The sequence below is a fragment of the Dermacentor variabilis genome, chromosome 5, assembly GCF_050947875.1.
Source record: "Dermacentor variabilis isolate Ectoservices chromosome 5, ASM5094787v1, whole genome shotgun sequence".
Lineage (NCBI taxonomy): Eukaryota > Metazoa > Arthropoda > Arachnida > Ixodida > Ixodidae > Dermacentor > Dermacentor variabilis.
In genome coordinates this window covers 144,027,792-144,046,184 of record NC_134572.1, presented here as the reverse complement: position 1 = coordinate 144,046,184, position 18,393 = coordinate 144,027,792, and the positions used below count along the sequence as shown (strand labels likewise).

The following is an 18,393-nucleotide window of genomic DNA, read 5'->3' as shown; positions in this document are numbered from 1 at the left end:
CGTGGTGCTGCTGTTAGCTTGGCAGGACCAAACTATGTGATACAGGTCAGTCAGCCGCCACAGAATTTACATGTAGCGTTGAATTGCTCCGGAAATATTTTGGCCAACACGGCGTGGCTGCCGTACAACATGCTTTGGAGCCTGTGCAGGCGAGTCGCTCCTGCTTTAGTAAGTCCCTTAGCCGGATGAGGGAGAGCAGGGAGTACAGTTATAGTATCTCTGCCTATGTGGTGGCTTTGTGTCTGCACAACCTGCGTCAGGTGTACGCAAAGACAAACAGCACATGTTTATTTTTCAGAAATCGCAGAAACCTGTAAGGTACCTCGAATTATTATAACTATTATTGTTATTTATTATTCGAAACTTTGGCTCTGTGCTGGTAGCGATCCCCCGGGTGTGAAAGCTGGCATCAGCGAAGAGTGGCAAGGCTGTAATTTACCCGTTTCGTCACGATGTGGGCTTTAGGTATTGTGGGCCTACTCTTTCTATCTATGTCCCATCTGGGCAACCGCTGCAGCTTCTGCAGTGCTTTTGCGGGTGGGCTCATGCCTAATTACAGCGTTCCAGTGTGAATTGCGTCGATGGCCAGAGAATTCCCGAGAGCATTATGGCAACGACCAGGGAGCTCCAGAGGGAAATGTTTCGACACCCCCGGAATTCATTGGAAAGGTCTCATAGACACCTCTCCTGTGCCCTTGCCACGTCTATTACACATTTCACCTCAACCACCCCTACGCGGTGTGCAAGACAGCACTAGCAGAGGAAAAGTCGAAGAAAGAGGCCAAGGAAGCTTAGCTTTTAAAAAAAGGATCAGTGCAAAATAATTTACTATTCCATTGCGAGGTAGGTGTACTTTAGAGATACTCGTGAGCCGACATTATATGCAAAACAGGTTTACAAAGGAATAAGATGGAGACGCACCATTTTAACAATATTCTTTTCTTTCTTTGCCCCCACCCTCAGTCTTGTAGTCTTCTTCCTTGTGTTAATGGAGGTTCTGCTTGTCTTAATCAAGGTACTTCACACCCTCCGCTGCTTTGTTTGTCTCCCCCTCCCCGCGGTAGAAGCAAGCACGTTGCCGATGGCGCTGGATTCTGTCTTGTACCTGGGTGCCTCATAATAAATTACTCTAAAAAGGCCTTATTGTTTCGCTGTTTGGTCACCATTTATTGGCCGATGAATGGCGACTTACAGCCGTCCAATCTTTTACGTACAAGAACTAATGCGGTGGTTCTATGTCTGAAATTTTAGACCTATGTTTGGTGTCATAACATGTCTTCAATAATAGCTTGTACTGCTGCTGCCGTTCTTTTGTCTTACTATTCTTAATTACCTAGCCTAACCTACTATCCGCCCGCAGTCCTGAGCTGGTTCCACAGGCAGCAAAATGAGGTGTGCAAGCAAGATCAGCCATATAAGAGCGGTTGTGACGTTTTACAGTCACCCGCCGTGGTCGCGTAGTGGTATTGGCGTGGTGCTGCTAAGTCCGAGTGCGCGGGATCGAATCCCTGCCGCGGAGGCCGCATTTTGATAGGGGTTAAATGCAAAAAAACGCCCGTGTACCTTGCATTGGGTGCACGTCAAAGAACGCCAGCTGGTCAACATAATCAGTAGTACCATACTATGGCACTCCTCATACTCATATCGTGTTTTTGGCTCGTAAACCCCAGAATTTCACTTTTAATGGAGAACAGCGGCTTGCAGAGCGCGCTTCCAGCCACCGGGAAAATTACGATATGATCTAGTGTGAATGATCCGTATCGATTAGCTCACGCCCAAACCCATCTAAATTACAAATCAATCGCTTGGCTAGTGCATCACCGTCAGGATGGTGACGTGTGTGGTGACGTGGATCGTGTAGTGAGCCGAAGGCTTATTCCCCTTTCCTCTGTTCCACTTCTTAGCCTTTGGCTTATGAACGCTGGACTATTGTCGGTGACAATGGTTTTAATAGCCTTAAACATTTTTCGTTGCATAAGTGAAACGACAGCGTTATAGTCTTCATTTCCTGGTTTCGCGATTGCCATTCGTGGACATTAGCCAATAGCAACGAGAAAGGTTTGCCTCAGATGCATTCCTTGTCCTTTCTTTTTATGGTCGGCAAAATTCATGTGGCACGTTCGAGAACAGGTGCGGTCATTTTTTTTTATTTAGCTGTATATTTCGCTTTTCTCACTTGGCAATGATGGTTAAGTCTTGACCCAATCGTGTACCTCATTTTTTGATACTTTTACACGCCAAACGCTGCAGCAGCTTGTCGTCCAAAAGGTGCTTTACCCTCGTGATTTGGGGCTGTCGTGATAAAGCTTCAGAATTTTCTGGCTACTTGTTTCTGGTAACTTGAACTTTCCATTCCCCAACGAAATCTCTTCAGTGTCTTCCCAAGTACTTGCGGCATGTTGAATTTCAGGTATGAAAGTTGACAAGTTAGTGGCCGCGATGGCGCAGGTTGGTCGACGGCGTGACTGGTGCTCAACGACATAATTACCGGAAGACGTTTGCGCCAGAACGCGGTAGGGTTCATGATATTTAGTGACAAGTTTAGTAGAGAGGCCGGGTGTGGCAGTGGGTGCCCTATGCCAAACCAAACAGCAAGGTGCAAGAGCGCGTGGAGAACGGTCGTCAGATAGCCGGGATTGCCGCTGCTACTGGTACTCGGTAGAAAAAGAATCACTGCCACGCCACTTGTGAAGGTCGATAACCGGCGAAGGTCTTTGGCGCAAGACACAGAGGTGATCCAGAATATTGAACAAAGGTACAAACATATTTATTGTCCTATTATGTGGTCATCGGGGATATAGGTACGCACACATATTCGAGTTCACCTTTGTTATTAAATGTGCCCGTCAGGTAAGACAGCGAATGGTTCATACCCCCGTGAACGCGGCCTCTCCTGGGAATTCATAATACCTTGGATAAGATAACTGAGGCTCAGGAGAGGACGCAGATGATGCGTCTCTCTACGACTAGCACGGGTCGGCAGATTCTGAGAGAGTTAGGTGTTCCTCAGGAGGACATTTCGCAGCTTCATGTCGGTATTCCCTTGAAGGTCCGTAATCGGTGTCACGTCAAGCCTGTTCCCAGGAACATGCATCCGGAGCGAAATGTGGGTAGAAGAAAGGCCAGGGGGGCTTGCCTGCTGAGACTCATTCGTGATGAGAATCAGAAGGTTGGCTTCGTCGATGCTTCTTTTAAAGAGGAGCGGAATGTGTTTACCATAGTTGTCGTGGACAATGAGGGCAGTGTCGTTAACGCTGCTACCGTTCGGACTGATAGGCCAGGGGTCGCGGAGCAAGCGGCTATTGCGCTCGCCCTGGTTGACAGGCCTGCTTTTGTATATAGCGATTCAAAGGCAGTCGTTAGGGCCTTTGAGAAGGGCTCGGTGGCTAAGGTTGCTTTTAAAATTATGCAGACATGTGAGATCTCTCAACACTACTTATTTTGGTTCCCTGCTCACGTTGGGATGATTGAGGGAGCCCCTGCGAATCTCAATGAGTCCGCGCATGAGGCAGCGCGAGATCTTACCCTCCGCTCTGCCCCGCGCCACGGCGTGGCGGTACTCCCCGAGAACAGAGAATCCCCTTCCACATACAATGAAATCACGAAGTATTACCTTCTTAATCGCAGGGTTTACGGTTTGCCGCATCCTAAACTTAACAGGACTCAGGCACTTACATTACGCTTACTACAGACTGGTACTTATCCTTGCCCACGGAGACTGAACACGTTTTATCTAGAGACGTACACAGAGCCTTATTTCCAAAATTGTGGTGCTTTAGCCACGCTCGAAGACATGCTCTGGTCTTGCGAAAGAATTGAAGACTCGGCGATCAAGGACGCGTCCAGGTGGGAGGCTGCACTTCGCAGCCCGCACCTGGATGAACAATTCTAGGCTGTCCAGCAGGCTCACGACGTGGCCGTGAGGCTTGGCCTTCTGGTCCCGACATGGGAGCGGCCCGCTTAGTGGTTAATTATCACTACTTGCAGGACCAAATAAAGTTTTCCGTCCCTCCATCCATTGCGACAACAGATGTGAAATATAGGCTGGAATGATGAGTGGCAGCTGAGCCAGCTGTGGAAGACGACGACGCTCGATCCATTGCTGATGATGAAATTTTTCTGCACAACGGAGCCAGCTGAGGAAGAAGACGACGAACGCACGAGCAGGGGACTAGTTCGTTTGCGCGGTAGGCGCCGACCATTTTTTAACAGTCCTTTTTGAAAAAGTTGTACGAAACACTTTTTTTCAAAAAAAACATATGTTCTCCCTCTTGTGCCTGGGACTTTTTTGGCTTCTCACGTGTGAAAAGGGTAGTTCAACGGCGTGTTGCAGGTGCCGAAGCCCACGGGAGTATGTGTCACTGAGCTTGGACCCCTTTCTGATGTTGCTGGCACCGGCGTGGACCTCGGAAGGGGGAGGGCGCTGCAGGATCGAAAGGGCATAGTATGAATGGCGAGTTTGGCAGACGACGTAGTGTTGTGAATGCGTCATCGCAAGCTGGTGACCAAGCAAAAATATCTGTGTCGCCGCGAAGGAGGTACGTCAAGGCACTACTAATAGAGGCAAGATTTAGGATAATATGGCGGAAATATGGGCACAAGCTGACGAAAGTTCAAAGTTCGTTTAAGTCCTTTGTTTTTGGAAAGTAGGCGACTACGCGAAACATGGCTGCATCAGGAAGGATGCCATGTGGTGACACAACATGGCTAAGAATGCTGAACTGTTGGGCTCCGAAAGCGCATTTCTTTAAATTGAGTTGGAGCCACGCTTCAGTGAGGCATTGTAGAACGCTCTCGAGACGGCTGAGATGCGTGTGGAAATCGGCGCAAAACACCTCGACCTCATCGAGGTAGCAGAGGCGCGCGTTTCATTTGAAATGCAGTAAAATATTGTCCGTAGTCTTCTCAAAAGTTATTAGGGCATGCATAGTCCGAAACGCATCACCGTATATTCATATAATACGTCGGGAGTGAGAAAAGCTGTTTTCGGTCAATCAGGCGGTGCCATAAGAAGTTGCCAGTATAAGGAGCGTAAATCTAAGGAAAAAAATAACTGCACACCCTACAAACCGTCCAGGACGCGAATGTCTTACGGGTTTGTATACGAAGAGGCAATCCGTCGTAGTAAAGTTAGTCTATTTTGTGTGCCCCACGGTGACCTTCATTTGCCAGTGACCAGTCTTGGGATCTATCGATGAAATATATCTTTCGTTGCAGCGGGAATGGTTCTTACGCTACATCGCTTGCACAATAGCGGAAATAAACTGTGTTTAGTTTTCTAACTGTTGGCATGGGAGTCTGGATGAGCTGCAGAACTGCTGAGGTGAAGTCTGGTTGACGATTCGTACCACCTCTTAGGTGAGCAGGTGGGAAGAAATCAAAGTACCTACTCTTCCATATTGACACAAAGCTTCTCGGTACCTTGCGCAAGGAGTCCGGAGTCCGGCCACAGTTGTACCTCACATGGTAGCGACCCAAGTGGCGAACTTTGCTGAGTGGGCTTCAGGTTCCAGGCTGACTGGCTTTTTCTCTGTCGATCTGATGCTTTTGTACTCATCGGTGCCAATCATGGAGCCGTCCGGTCCTAATCTGGACCCACATCATTTCAGCTTGTAACGGCTGTGCCAGGGATGTAAAGGATCAAGAATGAGACCATCTTTAGAGTCCGTCATTTTAATAACCTTTCTCTTCTTCTCGGCCTCGATACGTAGTTTTGGTCGTCTTCTTCCTTATCTTCACGGAGGTTGTGTTTCTTTGAATGCAGGCATTCACAAGGTTCTTTTAGAAAGAGGAAGAAACTTTATTGGTGAATGGTCCGGCAGTTTCTGCTCAGGTGGCGGCTCGTAGTCCTTGGACTGGGGCGGCCCAGAGCTGGTCTGCCAACTCTGAACTTTCGAGAGCCGCCTCCCAGCGGCGGCGACACAGATAAAGAAGGTCCCCAACGGCTCCCGCAACCGGGGCGGCCTCGGGTAGTAGCGAGCTCGAGGCTGCTCGTACTGTGGCAACGGCCACGATTATAGACGCGTCGCGAACTGAGATGATTTCATTACCGTGGTTGCCGGCACATTCCCAGAGCTCTGTCCGCAAGCTTTACAGGCATCTGGTGGATATAAACCTATATATTTTTTGGGTAGGTAGAACAGAGATGAGATAATGCTACAGCATGTATGATGAGCCCTTTCGCTGGTGCTTTTACTTGGTGAACATATAATGTTTGTATTGCAGACACACACACACACACACACACACACACACACACACACACACACACACACACACACACACACACACACACACACACACACACACACACACACACACACACACACACACACACACACACACACACACACACACACACACACACACACACACACACACACACACACACACACACACACACACACACACAAACACACACACTGTAATATGATATGAATGTTGTAATATGATATGAATGAATGACAGAATAGCTTTTCAGGATGACTCATTCATCGAAGCCTTGAATGATAGCTAATATTGTGCCACGTTTGTCTGTTTTCCCTTCACTTCATTTTTTTCTTTTCTTAAAGACCCCTCAATGGGGGGTATTACATAAGGGGTGGGGTTTACAAATGTGCATTTTAATTGGCGGCCACATGAGTTCAATGAAGAATATTAGTATTAAGCTTATCAGCAAATGTCGTTGAACAGGTAATTTCGGTTATGTGACAGGGCAGGCCGTTCCAGTCGCTTGATGATCGGCAAAAGAAGGATGCTGAGAAGGTTGTAGTTCAGCTGCGTGGACGGGTTACTTGCAAGGAATGCCCTGTACGCAGGGAATGGCGAGGGGGTGGGGCCAGCACATATGGTGCATGATGGAGCGAACTGTAATACAACTTGTGAAAGTTGATTAACGAATCAATGCGACGCCGCGATGATAGCGTGTTTAAGGCGGACTGTGCTTTAAGTAATGATACGCTAGTGTTATAAGAATACGAAGAATGAATTAATCTTGCCGCACGATTCTGAATTCTTTCAAGTGCATTCATAAGGTAAGTTTGATGTGGTGACCAGATGGGGGATGCGCATTCAATTTTCGGACGTACGAGCGTCTTGAATGCTAGTAGTTTGACGTGTTGCGGTGCATGACGCAGATGGCGTTTTAGGAATCCCAGTGTTTGGTTAGCGGATGCAGTAATGCGCGTTACATGAGCAGACCAGTCTAAGTCGTATGAAAGGGTGACGCCGTGGTATTTAAATGTGTCCACTTTTTCTAAGGTAGTATTAGTAATATTATACGGTGAGTATAAGGGCTGATGGCGGCGAGTGAAGCACATTACTCTACATTTATTGGCGTTAAAGGGTCATTAACCAGTCGTTGCACCAGCCTTGCACTTTGTTAAGGTCATTTTGTAGAATACTGTGGTCAGAGTCATTAGTAATTGTGCGGTAGATGACAGAATCGTCAGCGAACATACGGATTTGAGAGGAAAGATTAAGGGGTTTTGCCTGTTATATTGATTTTAGGCACAGTGTGAGAATAGAAATGTCAAATAAATTGAACTTAATACGGTGACAATTATTAGATTATACTGTGACGTAGCAGTTAACACGACCTTAATTACGGTATTTGACAAACTTAGAGAGCTATACACACACAAAACGTAGAAAATGAACAGACACCGCAGCGCGTATGATGTGTGTTCCTTTTCTACGTCCTGTGTGTGTATAGCTCTCTAGGCTTTTCTAATGATGCATTACCATCTAGCCCACCTAGCCATCCTTTATTACGCCTCGAAGACATGGCGGACCGATGAAACTCAAGGCACAGATCAACCTAAAGTCCGCACAAGCGATGAAGAAGAAACCGATGCGATGATGATTATGGGCAGATGATAAAGGGCCTAAGAAATGCCCCCACTAAGTACCCCACTTGTGGGACAGCTTGTCCGGTACCTAAAGGGATGGAGGACGGAGAAACCTTGTGAAAACCTTCATATGAGAGACGTGGACAATTCCGGCAGTGCGACAGCGGCGGTCCGAAAGTGGAGCTTGTCGCACAAGCCAGGAGTGCCAGCTGTGTCCATAGTAGCACTTCATTGTCAGGGCGGAAGAACACATCGCGATAAAGATACGTCATAGAGATTCTTGCGGTCTTGTTGCCTTGCTTGAGTGTTGATGCGAGTAAGCAGGCGACAATGAAGGAGGCGGGTATATATTGTTCACAAGAGGATGCAGCTAAAGTGACAGGGACAGGGAAGAGAAAGACATCAAGAAAAGAGGACGACGAACGGCCATACACAAAGTAGAATGGCGAGTAACCAGTTGTGCGTTGGACGGCCGTATTGCATGCAAAAGTCATGAATGGTAAAATTGCGTCCCAGTTTGTGTAGTCTTGTTGAATGTATATGGCTATCATGTCGGAGAGCGCGCGATGAAAGCGCTCAGTGAGGCCCTTGGTTTTAGGGTGGTAACTGGAGGTTGTCTTAGGGGTGCTGCGGAGGCTGTGAGCAATTCGTCTACGATTTGTGACAGGAATGCCTTTCCATGGTCACTCAGGATGGTAAAAGGAGCACCATGGTGCAGGATTAATGCTTCAAGTATAAATGTGGTCACTTCAGAAGGTGGCGCCGAAGTCACTGAGGCTGTTTCGGCGTAATGTGGTAAGTGGTCTACGGGTGCCACTATCCATCGATTACACGTGAGAGTCGTGGGAAGGGGACCATGCAGGCCAATGTCAATGACTTCGAATAGTGCCGGCGGACAGGGAAGTGATTTCACCTCTGAGATTTGAGCTACTGATGGGAGCTTTAGGCGCTCGCAAAAGGCACAGGAAGCGACATACCTCGCTACACTAGTGGATAGGCAATGTCAGTAGAAGTGACCTTTGATGCGGTCGTACGTTTTCTGGAAACCAAGGTGACCAGCAGTCATGTCGTCTTGATAGGCCATAAGAACGTGAGCGCGAAGTGAGAGAGGGAGAACAGGCACCCAACGTTGACCGTCAGGGTGATTGATATAGCGGTACAGAACGCAGTTGTCGAGCTTGAATCGCGTCAGCTGTCGACGAATGTTGGTGTTGGGGGCGCACAAAGTTGCCTGAAGGTGGTTTATGATTCGTGGACAGTAAGCATCAGCGAGTTGGTAAGATATGAGCAATCCATGGTCACCAGAACGAATCTGGTCAATAGCGCGCGGTTAAGGACAACACACGTGTGGAACGACCATCCGCAAGCTTGTCGCGGAAGATAGTAGAAGGAACCATAGAATGGCGCCGTAGGAAGCGGGCGGCGAAAAAGCGCATCTGGGTCTTGGCGCTTCTTACCATACTTCTAGAATAGGGACGTCGTATTCTTGCACACGGATAATCCAGCGACCATGGCGTCCAGACATGTTCGTTAGCGTGAAAAGCCAACATAAGGTATGGTGGTCTGTAACTATGGTAAAATGGCGGCCGTCAAATTAAGGTCGAAACTTCTGTACTGACCAAACGACCGCTAGAAACTGATGCTCAGTGATGGTATATTTCTCGGCGTTTGTCAGTACGCAGCTTGCATGCGCGACGACCCTCTCACGTAAAGACCTATCTCGCTGTAGGAGAATGCCACTGAAGCCGTGACCACTAGCGTCTGTATGCATGAGTGTGCTGCGGTTTCATCGAAACGGCGAAGTACCGTTTCAGATGTGACGGCATTCTTCTACTGAGTAAACGCTGATTTGCGTTCGAGAGACTACTCAAAGGGAACACCAGAACCGAGTAATTTGTTCAAGTGCAGCCATTGAGGCGAAGGCTCATGTGAATCGGCGAAAGTAAGAAGCGGGGCCAGGGAAACTGAGCAAACCTTTGGCGCTTTCTGCTCGAGGTAAGTGAAGAACAGCTGAAACCTTGTCGGGATCAGGACGAATGCCATCCTTGTTCACTATGTGACCGAATAGCTTAATTGTCAGGCTGACAAAATGGCAGTTTTTCTTGTTCAGCTGTAGGGCAGCGTTGGCAAGGCATGTGGGAACTTCGTCCAGACGTCGCAGGTGTTGAGCGAAGGTTGATCAGAAAACAATATCGTCCTGATAGCAAAAGTAAGTCTTCGACTTTAGGCCACGCAGAACGACGTCAGTCATGCATTCCAATGTCGCCGGGGCACTGCAGAGGCAGAATAGCATTACATTGAACTGGTATAGCCCACCTGGTGTTCGGAACGCCGTATTTTCTTTATCGTCCCCGTGCATAGGCATCTGCCGGTAGCCTGAATGCTGATAGATCGAGGCTCGAGGAGTACTCGGCATCCTGCAGCAAATCCAAGGCATCGTCTATGCGCGGCATAGGGTTAAACCCTTGCGCGGGATCTTGTTGAGTGCCCGCTAGTCTACGCAAAACCGCACGGAGCCAACCGTCTTTTTGCCGAAGTAGAACTACAGGGGATGACTGAGGACTAGCGGAGGGGCGTATTGTCTTCTGCTGCAGCATGTGGTCGATGTTTTCTTCAATGACTTTCCAGTCGGCTAGACAGACGCGAAATGGTCGACGACGAACGATAGACCTTCCATCGGTCTATGTGCTATGTGTGGTCCCGGAAGTCTGTCCCAATAAAGTGGAATGCGCGTCAAATGAAGCTCCAGGCTTTTTCAGCAACGCAAGCAACTTTTATGATTGCGAAGAGGTCAGGTCGGAACTGATAGCAGCTGCAAGGGCAGGGGGCGATGCGGAACGTACAACTAAAGGAGCTTCTAAGGAAGAAGCTCCAAGGGAAACAACACAAAGATGCTCTGATTTAGTGACACAAGCCCACGTAGTGCCGTGAGGAATAAGAATTTTTCGAATGTCTGATTTATAGCGCATACGAATTCGGAGCCATTGTCGAACTGGACCAGCCCTGATGCCACGGCTATCCCTCTTTTGAGACAGCGTGTAGATGGTTGTACGAGCTCGTTACCACGGTCAATAACATCGGACGCGATTGAGACAATGCGCTGATGGCCAGGAGACAGTTCTGGTGTCTTCTGCAGCAAGCAAGCGAAATGGTGCGTCATCTGAATGAAGGGAGTAAGCGATGTTGGTTGTGTAGAGAACACATTGCTGGCGACAGATAGCAGCGGAGGGCGTAGAGAGAAAACCCCGTGCTAAGATAAGCTGTTGAGCACATGAACTTAGCACTTCGAATTGTACGAAATGTAAAAGTCTATCAATGTAGACACGAGCAGTGTAGAAGACGGAAGGTCGAATGGTGTCCGCTTAAGCAGCGAGTAGTGTAAGTCCATCATAGGGAGTGGCGACTTTCTGGAGACGAGAATACAAATCCCGGGGAATAATTGGCAAACTAGCGCCAGTGTCTGATAATGCTTCCACATGTATTCCTTCTGCTAAAAGAGACAGGAAGTTATGCGGACGCGCTGGAGGAATTCCTGTCCTATAGTACAATGCAGCTTTTCCTCCAAAAGCTGCAAAATTTTGTTTTCCGGGTGACAGTGGGCGAATTGAGATGTTGGTCGTAGTGGCGACGTAGAGTGACGAGGGGGTGATGGCGAGCGGCATCTGGCACGACGGCAGCTAGGAACCTACTCGGACACTGCAGGTGGCGGCGACACGAAGCATAAGGACGGTGCTGGAAAGTGGCCCAAGCGGAAAAGTCGTCCCGTTCGTATGTGTCAAATCCGCTACGCTCGACTTGCAGACGCTTGTGACAGAAACGTACGATGTGGCCACGATATTCACAATGGTAATAGATACGTCGAGTTGGACGCCATGGCGGATAGTAAGGTCGGTTAGGTGTGTTGGTAGACATCGAAGCCAAGTGGGTCGGCGTCGATTTTGGAGGCCTCGATGTAACGATGGCGGGGTAACCGCGGCTACATGCGTATAATGGTGGAGGCCTAGGACTAGAGGATCCGTACACGCAGTATCATGCATGGACGCCAAATCCTCCTTCACGATGTCACGCAAAATGGTACTAGCGGCGTGGGAAGGAATGGCAGCTGTCGAGAAGACTAGAGACTGCAGCTCTTCTGGTATGGTTGCGCGTACTATTGCGCGCGACCAGGGATAGGCGGTGGGGTTGTTTTCAGGATGTCCGGCGGTAATCGTACAGGTTCGAGTTCGTCAAGGCGCTGGCACGTAGCAACAATATCAGCGATGGTAGCCGGGTCCTTAATAGCCAGTGCATTGAAAGCGAAAGTCCCGATGCCTTTGAGTATGTGGCGCACCCTGCCTGATTGCGTCATGGAAGTGTTCACGCGTCAACAAAGAACACCAGAGTCCGACAAAGCGCATATAGAGTCCGCTACCTCTATAGGCCGACTCGCCGAGTTGTTGCTTGCGAGTGTCGAGTGTCTTCTTCGCGAAAGTGGAACGAACCACCGGAGTACCAAAACCTTGTAGAGTTGCTGTTTGAAAGTACTCCAGTTGGTGAAGCCGATCTCGTGATTGAAAAACGAAGTTTTGGCTACGCCTGAGAGGTAGAAGGAAACGTGGCGTTGCTTCAGCACCTCGTCCCAACGGTTATTGACCCGGTCGTTGTTGTTAAGCCTCCACCTCTTCACCGCTAAGGCCAGTGAACAGACAAGAGATCGCTCTGGGGCCTACTGACGATCCAAGATGGAGAGTCTGCGACAGGCCGAGCCGAGATTGTAGATGAAAAAGTGCCAAATGGCTCGTCCTGCGGCATGCTGGCTGACAGCTGGCACAAACGGCGACCTGATCAAAACTCCACGATGTAGAGCGGGCGAGCAGAGGACAGGTGACTGAAGAGTGACCTCCATCACGTGGGACGTAACAGTAAACATGACCTTTAATACTGCCTAAAGAAGTGGCGAACCGATCACGCAAGGTGCAGTTAAATATCAAGATGGGTCTCTACAAGCAATGAAGACAAAAAATGCGATGTGATAATGATCATGTGTAGACGATGAAGAAGAGCCTAAGAAATACTCGCAATCTCCTAAACGGTAATAAGTGTGTCATAACTGCAATATTTCGTCCACTGTGCCGTGGGAGAGCGTCTGATATGGCGTGGCAGGCATCCATGAGGAAAAGAAGACCGACCTGAAGGATTTGTTGCATATCGAAGCGGTGGTATACGTTCGAATACTAATTAGATATTCTCATTACGCGTGTACGTTACTTTACATATCTGCCTTATCGTTGGTTAACAAGAGCAGGAAATACTCATTAGTGCGTCCGAAGACGACATGCATATTGGTGTCGTCAAGCGCAGTGTTCTTGCCTCTTAGAGCCATACGCGATCTTACAAGCAAAATTACGGCAACAATGTACCATGCTTTTCTCTTTCACATCCTTTTGGAATCCATTCCCATTCTTTATGGCTATAGAGGTCAAATACGCAGTTGGACGAAACCTGCGTCATGCAGCGACGTCCAATTATTCTGCAGCGCAACGAGAAAGAGAAAAAAGGTCATGCGACACATGATGCCCGGGCTGCTGACGGTTTCTTATTGCAAACAGTTGAAGCTTTGTCATTTACACTTTTCATGATTGAACCTGCGTTTTGTGCAAAAGTTTATTGTAGCTGTACTTGCCATCGAAACAGACTCGAAAGGATAAATAAGATACCGATTTAACGAATGAAAATCGAGAAAAAGGGCACCCAGATCCACTGCAATTTTGGTTTCTAATTGAAGTGAAGCTTGCTTCAGTTAGATAACTCGGAGCGATTGCGGAAGACAGCTAATGTAGGTGTCTCTTGCGCATGCACATTGGCCATGCTGCGCGTCTACGCTTTTGGGGCATTGATCCATGGCGGTATACTTTGGAACCCTTTGTCCAGTGGAATCTCCAAGAGTGGCTAGGTGAGCCGTACTCTATCAGCAGTGCTCTAGCCAATCATACTTAGGTCAGGCATCGCAGTGTTAGGTTTTTTTTACCGAGAGCTGAGGCGGAATTCTGTTTCGCTTATAAGACAATCTTGGCGTGCCTGCCATCCAGCTTGAGCGAGAATTTAGCACATTAGAGTGAACCTTCATTAAAACGACGTGGCGCTGGACTAGTTGGTCATCTTCAAAAATAACCGCCATAAATCACAATGAAATCAGTTTGTAGTAGCCTTCTGTCGTGACCGTCTTTCTCTCTATGGTGCCCATTTTGCGTACGAGATGTTTATTTCTGAACCGCGACCACTTACACGGCGTTTATTTCAGCTTCTTGGATCCTTCAGGAAATCATCAGGAAAAATTTTATTCTTCGGCGACGTACTTTTAGCTGTGAACATGATGGTTGGGCTACATGCTGATTACCAAGCTAACATATATACACTATTCCTCTGCGTTGCAAATAAAGTGTATTTTCTATAAGACGCTACACTGTGTTTGAACGTTGTTGATATCATTTTGCTATTCAAGGTTTTTTGCTTGTCATCCGTTTGCCATGTACTATGCGGGGTAGCCATTTTTAAGTTCTACTGAATTTTAGAACATGGCCTGTGGCAGGTAGCATAATTCTAGCCCTTGAGCTAGATTATTCAAAGAGGTGGATAATGATAGCACGAGAAATGAAAATACATAGTCAAATAATGAAAATAAATTTACTAAATTGGCTGCACATACTGAAATTTGCGAATTCTAGGGGCCCAGTTTGCATACCGTATCCATTTATATCCAATTTTCGGTATGACACCAGTTTCAAGATATTTATTGCCAGAGCAAGCGACGGAATAGAGGGGCCTTCGAGTTACTTTTGAGCTTCAATGCATTAAAAAGAATTTTATTATAAAAACTAACTGCAACAACACTGCAATTTTGCTGCTAGTTTCATGGCGCATGACTCCAAGCCCATGCCATTCTCAAAATTCACTCCAAGTGGACATGCTTTGCAAGCTCACCAGCTACAATACGTAAATTGAAATATGTGCCCTAAGTTATTTAGTTAAAATGCTAGTTATAAAATTTTTGTTAAGTGGTTAAGCATGTGTTCTAATATCCCTTGCAAGTAGTGTCAGCCTGTCTTAATAATCTAGCTCAAGGAGTACAAGTATTCTATCTGCCACAGGTGATTTAAAAAGATATAAACGAAACTTAAAGTTGATCACCCCATATATTAGACTGATATTGCGGTCCTTTACTTTTTGAATAAAGAAGCTTGCTATTAGCGTTTTATCTACGAAGAAAAAATGTCATGATAGTTCAGTTGTCACCGTGAGATCTTACGTTTACGAATAGCTAAATGGGCGGGGCTATATTTCTCATCAGTTAAATATCTTCTCTCTTGCACTTTCTTAACACGGAAGATGAAACAACCACAGGAGAGTTTGAGCGCATGGATGGACCATTAGAGGCGCCACTCAGCGTGCCGCACACTCGGGCAGCGCCACTGCTAAAGATGTGTGTCTTTATGTGTATGATTGCTGTATGATTGCTGGAGGTGGTTGGTTCGATTCCCAGCACCGCCGGGCACCCACTGGCTCGTCCAATATGGCAAAAGCGTACCTCGGGCTGGCGCTCGGCTTTCTTCATGGGTGACACGCTTGGGGAAGAAAGCCTGAATCTTTAAGATCCCGTCGAAACGGTCATGAACACGGAATTCCCGGATCGAAGTGCACCGGCCTTGTGCTATCTAGGAGGCGTTGTCCTAGCGGCTTAACACACTTGCTTGACCGGGAGAAGTTCATAACTCCAAGGACCGCTCAGCGGCGTTCGATTGGACAGTAATTCTTTCGCATTCACAACTCATAAAAAGTCCTTAAGTGTCCCAGGATTCCTCATAAATGACGTTTAGAATCCTTGCCAAATGGTTTTTGATTACGCCAAAAATAGGGTGTGTTTGTTAATTGCAGTCCATCTTTACATCTGTGTCTCGAATACGAAGACCTGCTTAGGTATCGTAGGAGAGATTGCTACGAAGTCTATGCTGAAATCAGTGGAAAAAAAAGATAGCGCCCAAGTGGTTCATGAGCACTGGGCCACGGACGGCAGTTTGGCGACGCATGGCCGCTGTGGCGTAACATTCATTATCGTTATTATAAGTATAGCCGCAGTATTTACTGTCACCACCACAATCATTGTCATCGCCGTGGTACTATGCTTCAGTGTTTTCTGTTAAGGTTGTTGTTGAGCATTTCCCAAGCGGTGGGTCCTCCTCTTCCGTTCTTTCAGACGCTTCAGCTGATTCATTAGGTGTGCAGGTCAAATCTGTAAAAAAAAAATGAAAAGAAGTCACGCTTCTTTCTACTTATCTTTTGCTTTCTCGCGCCATGGGACCATTATTCATAGAATAAAAAATTTTTTTTCGTTAATATTTCGTTATAGTCGGTAACATCTTGGAATAATCGGCTATTTTAGTGGCCAGGCTTTAAATAATTTATAGTTAATAAAGTAGGAATTTAACAAAAGCATGCTCTTGGGGTGCTATAACGTAAAACTATTCCAAACTTTTCTATTCCAAAAGCTATCAGCCCTCCAAGATTGGTCAAAAACTTTTTTCGGCCACCCCCAATTCACCTGCCTGTCACGCGATGTCACGAAAACCGCGATACCTCCCCATCTGATATGATGTGTACACACTCATTAGGCATGATTTGACAGAAAAAAACCGTTATTTCTGATTCGACTCCATTGCGCCATTAGCCCTCGGCTATTGGTAATAAGTTTTCGGGCGGCACCCACTTCACCTGCCTGTCACGCGACGTCACAAAACCGCAAGAACTCACCGCTTCAAAGTGACGTGTACGCGATAAAGATGCATTAATATGCCGAACAAAACTGAATTTCCTTCGGAATAGCCGCAGGCTGCCCCGTTCCGAAAGGAATAGAAAATGGCTGCCGCCGATCGCTCAGACGCTGGCTACTCGCACCTGCCAGAGAGCATGGGTGTATTAGCGTATAATAAAGCTTCTTGCGTGGCCGTGTAACGTTTTCGAGCACTTTCGGCACGTTTACCCCGTCATTCTGCCAATTCTTCTTTGCCGAGGGTCTGTTTTAGCGTCATTCTTGAGCTTCCGTTGCATGCCGCCGCGATTTTCGACCAGCCACGGCAAACTAAGTAAGGGAAAGCCGACCAATCGTAGACGCCGGCACCACCCTCTTCGTCCGGTTATCGACTTTCAGTGCAGCGGCTCGGCCCCATCGAATCCCTCCCCACTTGAGCGTTCTCCTCGCCTCTTGTCAGCCAATTAGATACGACAAGCCGCTCAGTGTAGGCAATGTTATTCGTTTTTCAAGCAAACAAAAGTGACCTCCTATGAACGAGGAGAGCGTTTTATTGGTCTGTTCAGACAACCCTGCGGGTGACCGCCCGGTGCTTGCGTTGGTAGTTACGCAAATTTGACGTCAGGAGATTGGAATAGAAACATATTGGAATAGTTTTACGTTATAGGGCCCTTGGTTACACTCAAAAGGGCTGTGTTCTTTCTGAGTCGCACGAAAACTGATCGTTCCAGCCGGCGCAATGGGAAACAAATGGAGCTCTTTAAATGGACGCGTGCCTATATCGCAGGCTGTCGTCTGTACGGGGCGTTCTTGTTTGTCAATTCCTTGATAGAATACTGTGCCCTCTACCTCCCCTGTCCTCTTGCTTTACACCAAAGCTATATACTTATACCCTCTAATGCATTTGTCTCGTCCGTGGGCAAAAACTCAACGAATCACAACGGGAGGCGCGCGCCGCATGCACCGCTAGGTTTCTTGTAGTAACACCAGATGGCGCTCGTTCCCATGGCAGCAGCGGCACCGACTTTGCGGGGGGGGGGGGGGGGTGGGAGGAGCAAAGCAAATGAAAAGAAGAAAGCTCGCCTTCGCGCATAGCGTTCGCCGGAAGCGTTTTACGATAAAAATTAGGACGGTTAATACGCTTGAAGAGCGGCTCGAATATCATGAGCGACGAAAGAAACAGCAACGTCAATGTGCACAACGGCGTCGTACTCAGGCATGGCAGGACCAAGCTCAAGGCTACGTCGCATTGGTCTATCAGATAGGTGATACTCCTGCTTCGCTAGCCAACAACTTCGACAGGGTGGATTGGAGCCCATTTTTTAAACTGTGTCTGTCCAACAAAAGTAATAAAAAGTAATAAAATAAAAGTAATACTTGCTGGTAGTACAAGGGCAGGCTCCAACGTAGGGGTGAGTGTACTTCGGCGTGGTTGTTTCTACAGCCTGCTCGTCATCTCTGCATGCGAGTGCTGGAGGTGCACTTGGTTCTAGAGTGCTGTTCGAGCATGGCGCGCCTGCTGTGCTTAGATTTCTGCACACTGTCCCAGCTTGTGGGTGAGGGCGCATGCAGCACTTTCCTAGACCGCACTCTTCGTTCCCGTCACATGAAGAATTCTCGGACTTAGGTGCCTAGAAATATGCAAATTAAGTACATTGTGATGCTGAATCAAATTGCCATGAGATATAAACGGTTATTTAAACTTTCGGAATACTGCAATAGGTGATATTCGAAATTCCTTAAGCAGGCCTGCCCACGCAG

The 18,393-nt window shown here is 47.6% G+C and overlaps 1 long non-coding RNA gene across 1 annotated transcript; it reads right to left on the bottom strand.

Moving 5' to 3' along the window:
• Positions 1-15,941: 15,941 nt before the first annotated feature.
• On the bottom strand, positions 15,942-18,153 carry LOC142583200 (uncharacterized). The gene is made up of 2 exons (XR_012828570.1): positions 18,014-18,153; positions 15,942-16,116 (listed from the first exon to the last, which is right to left on the bottom strand). It is a non-coding gene; the product is annotated as an uncharacterized LOC142583200 (long non-coding RNA).
• Positions 18,154-18,393: the final 240 nt, after the last annotated feature.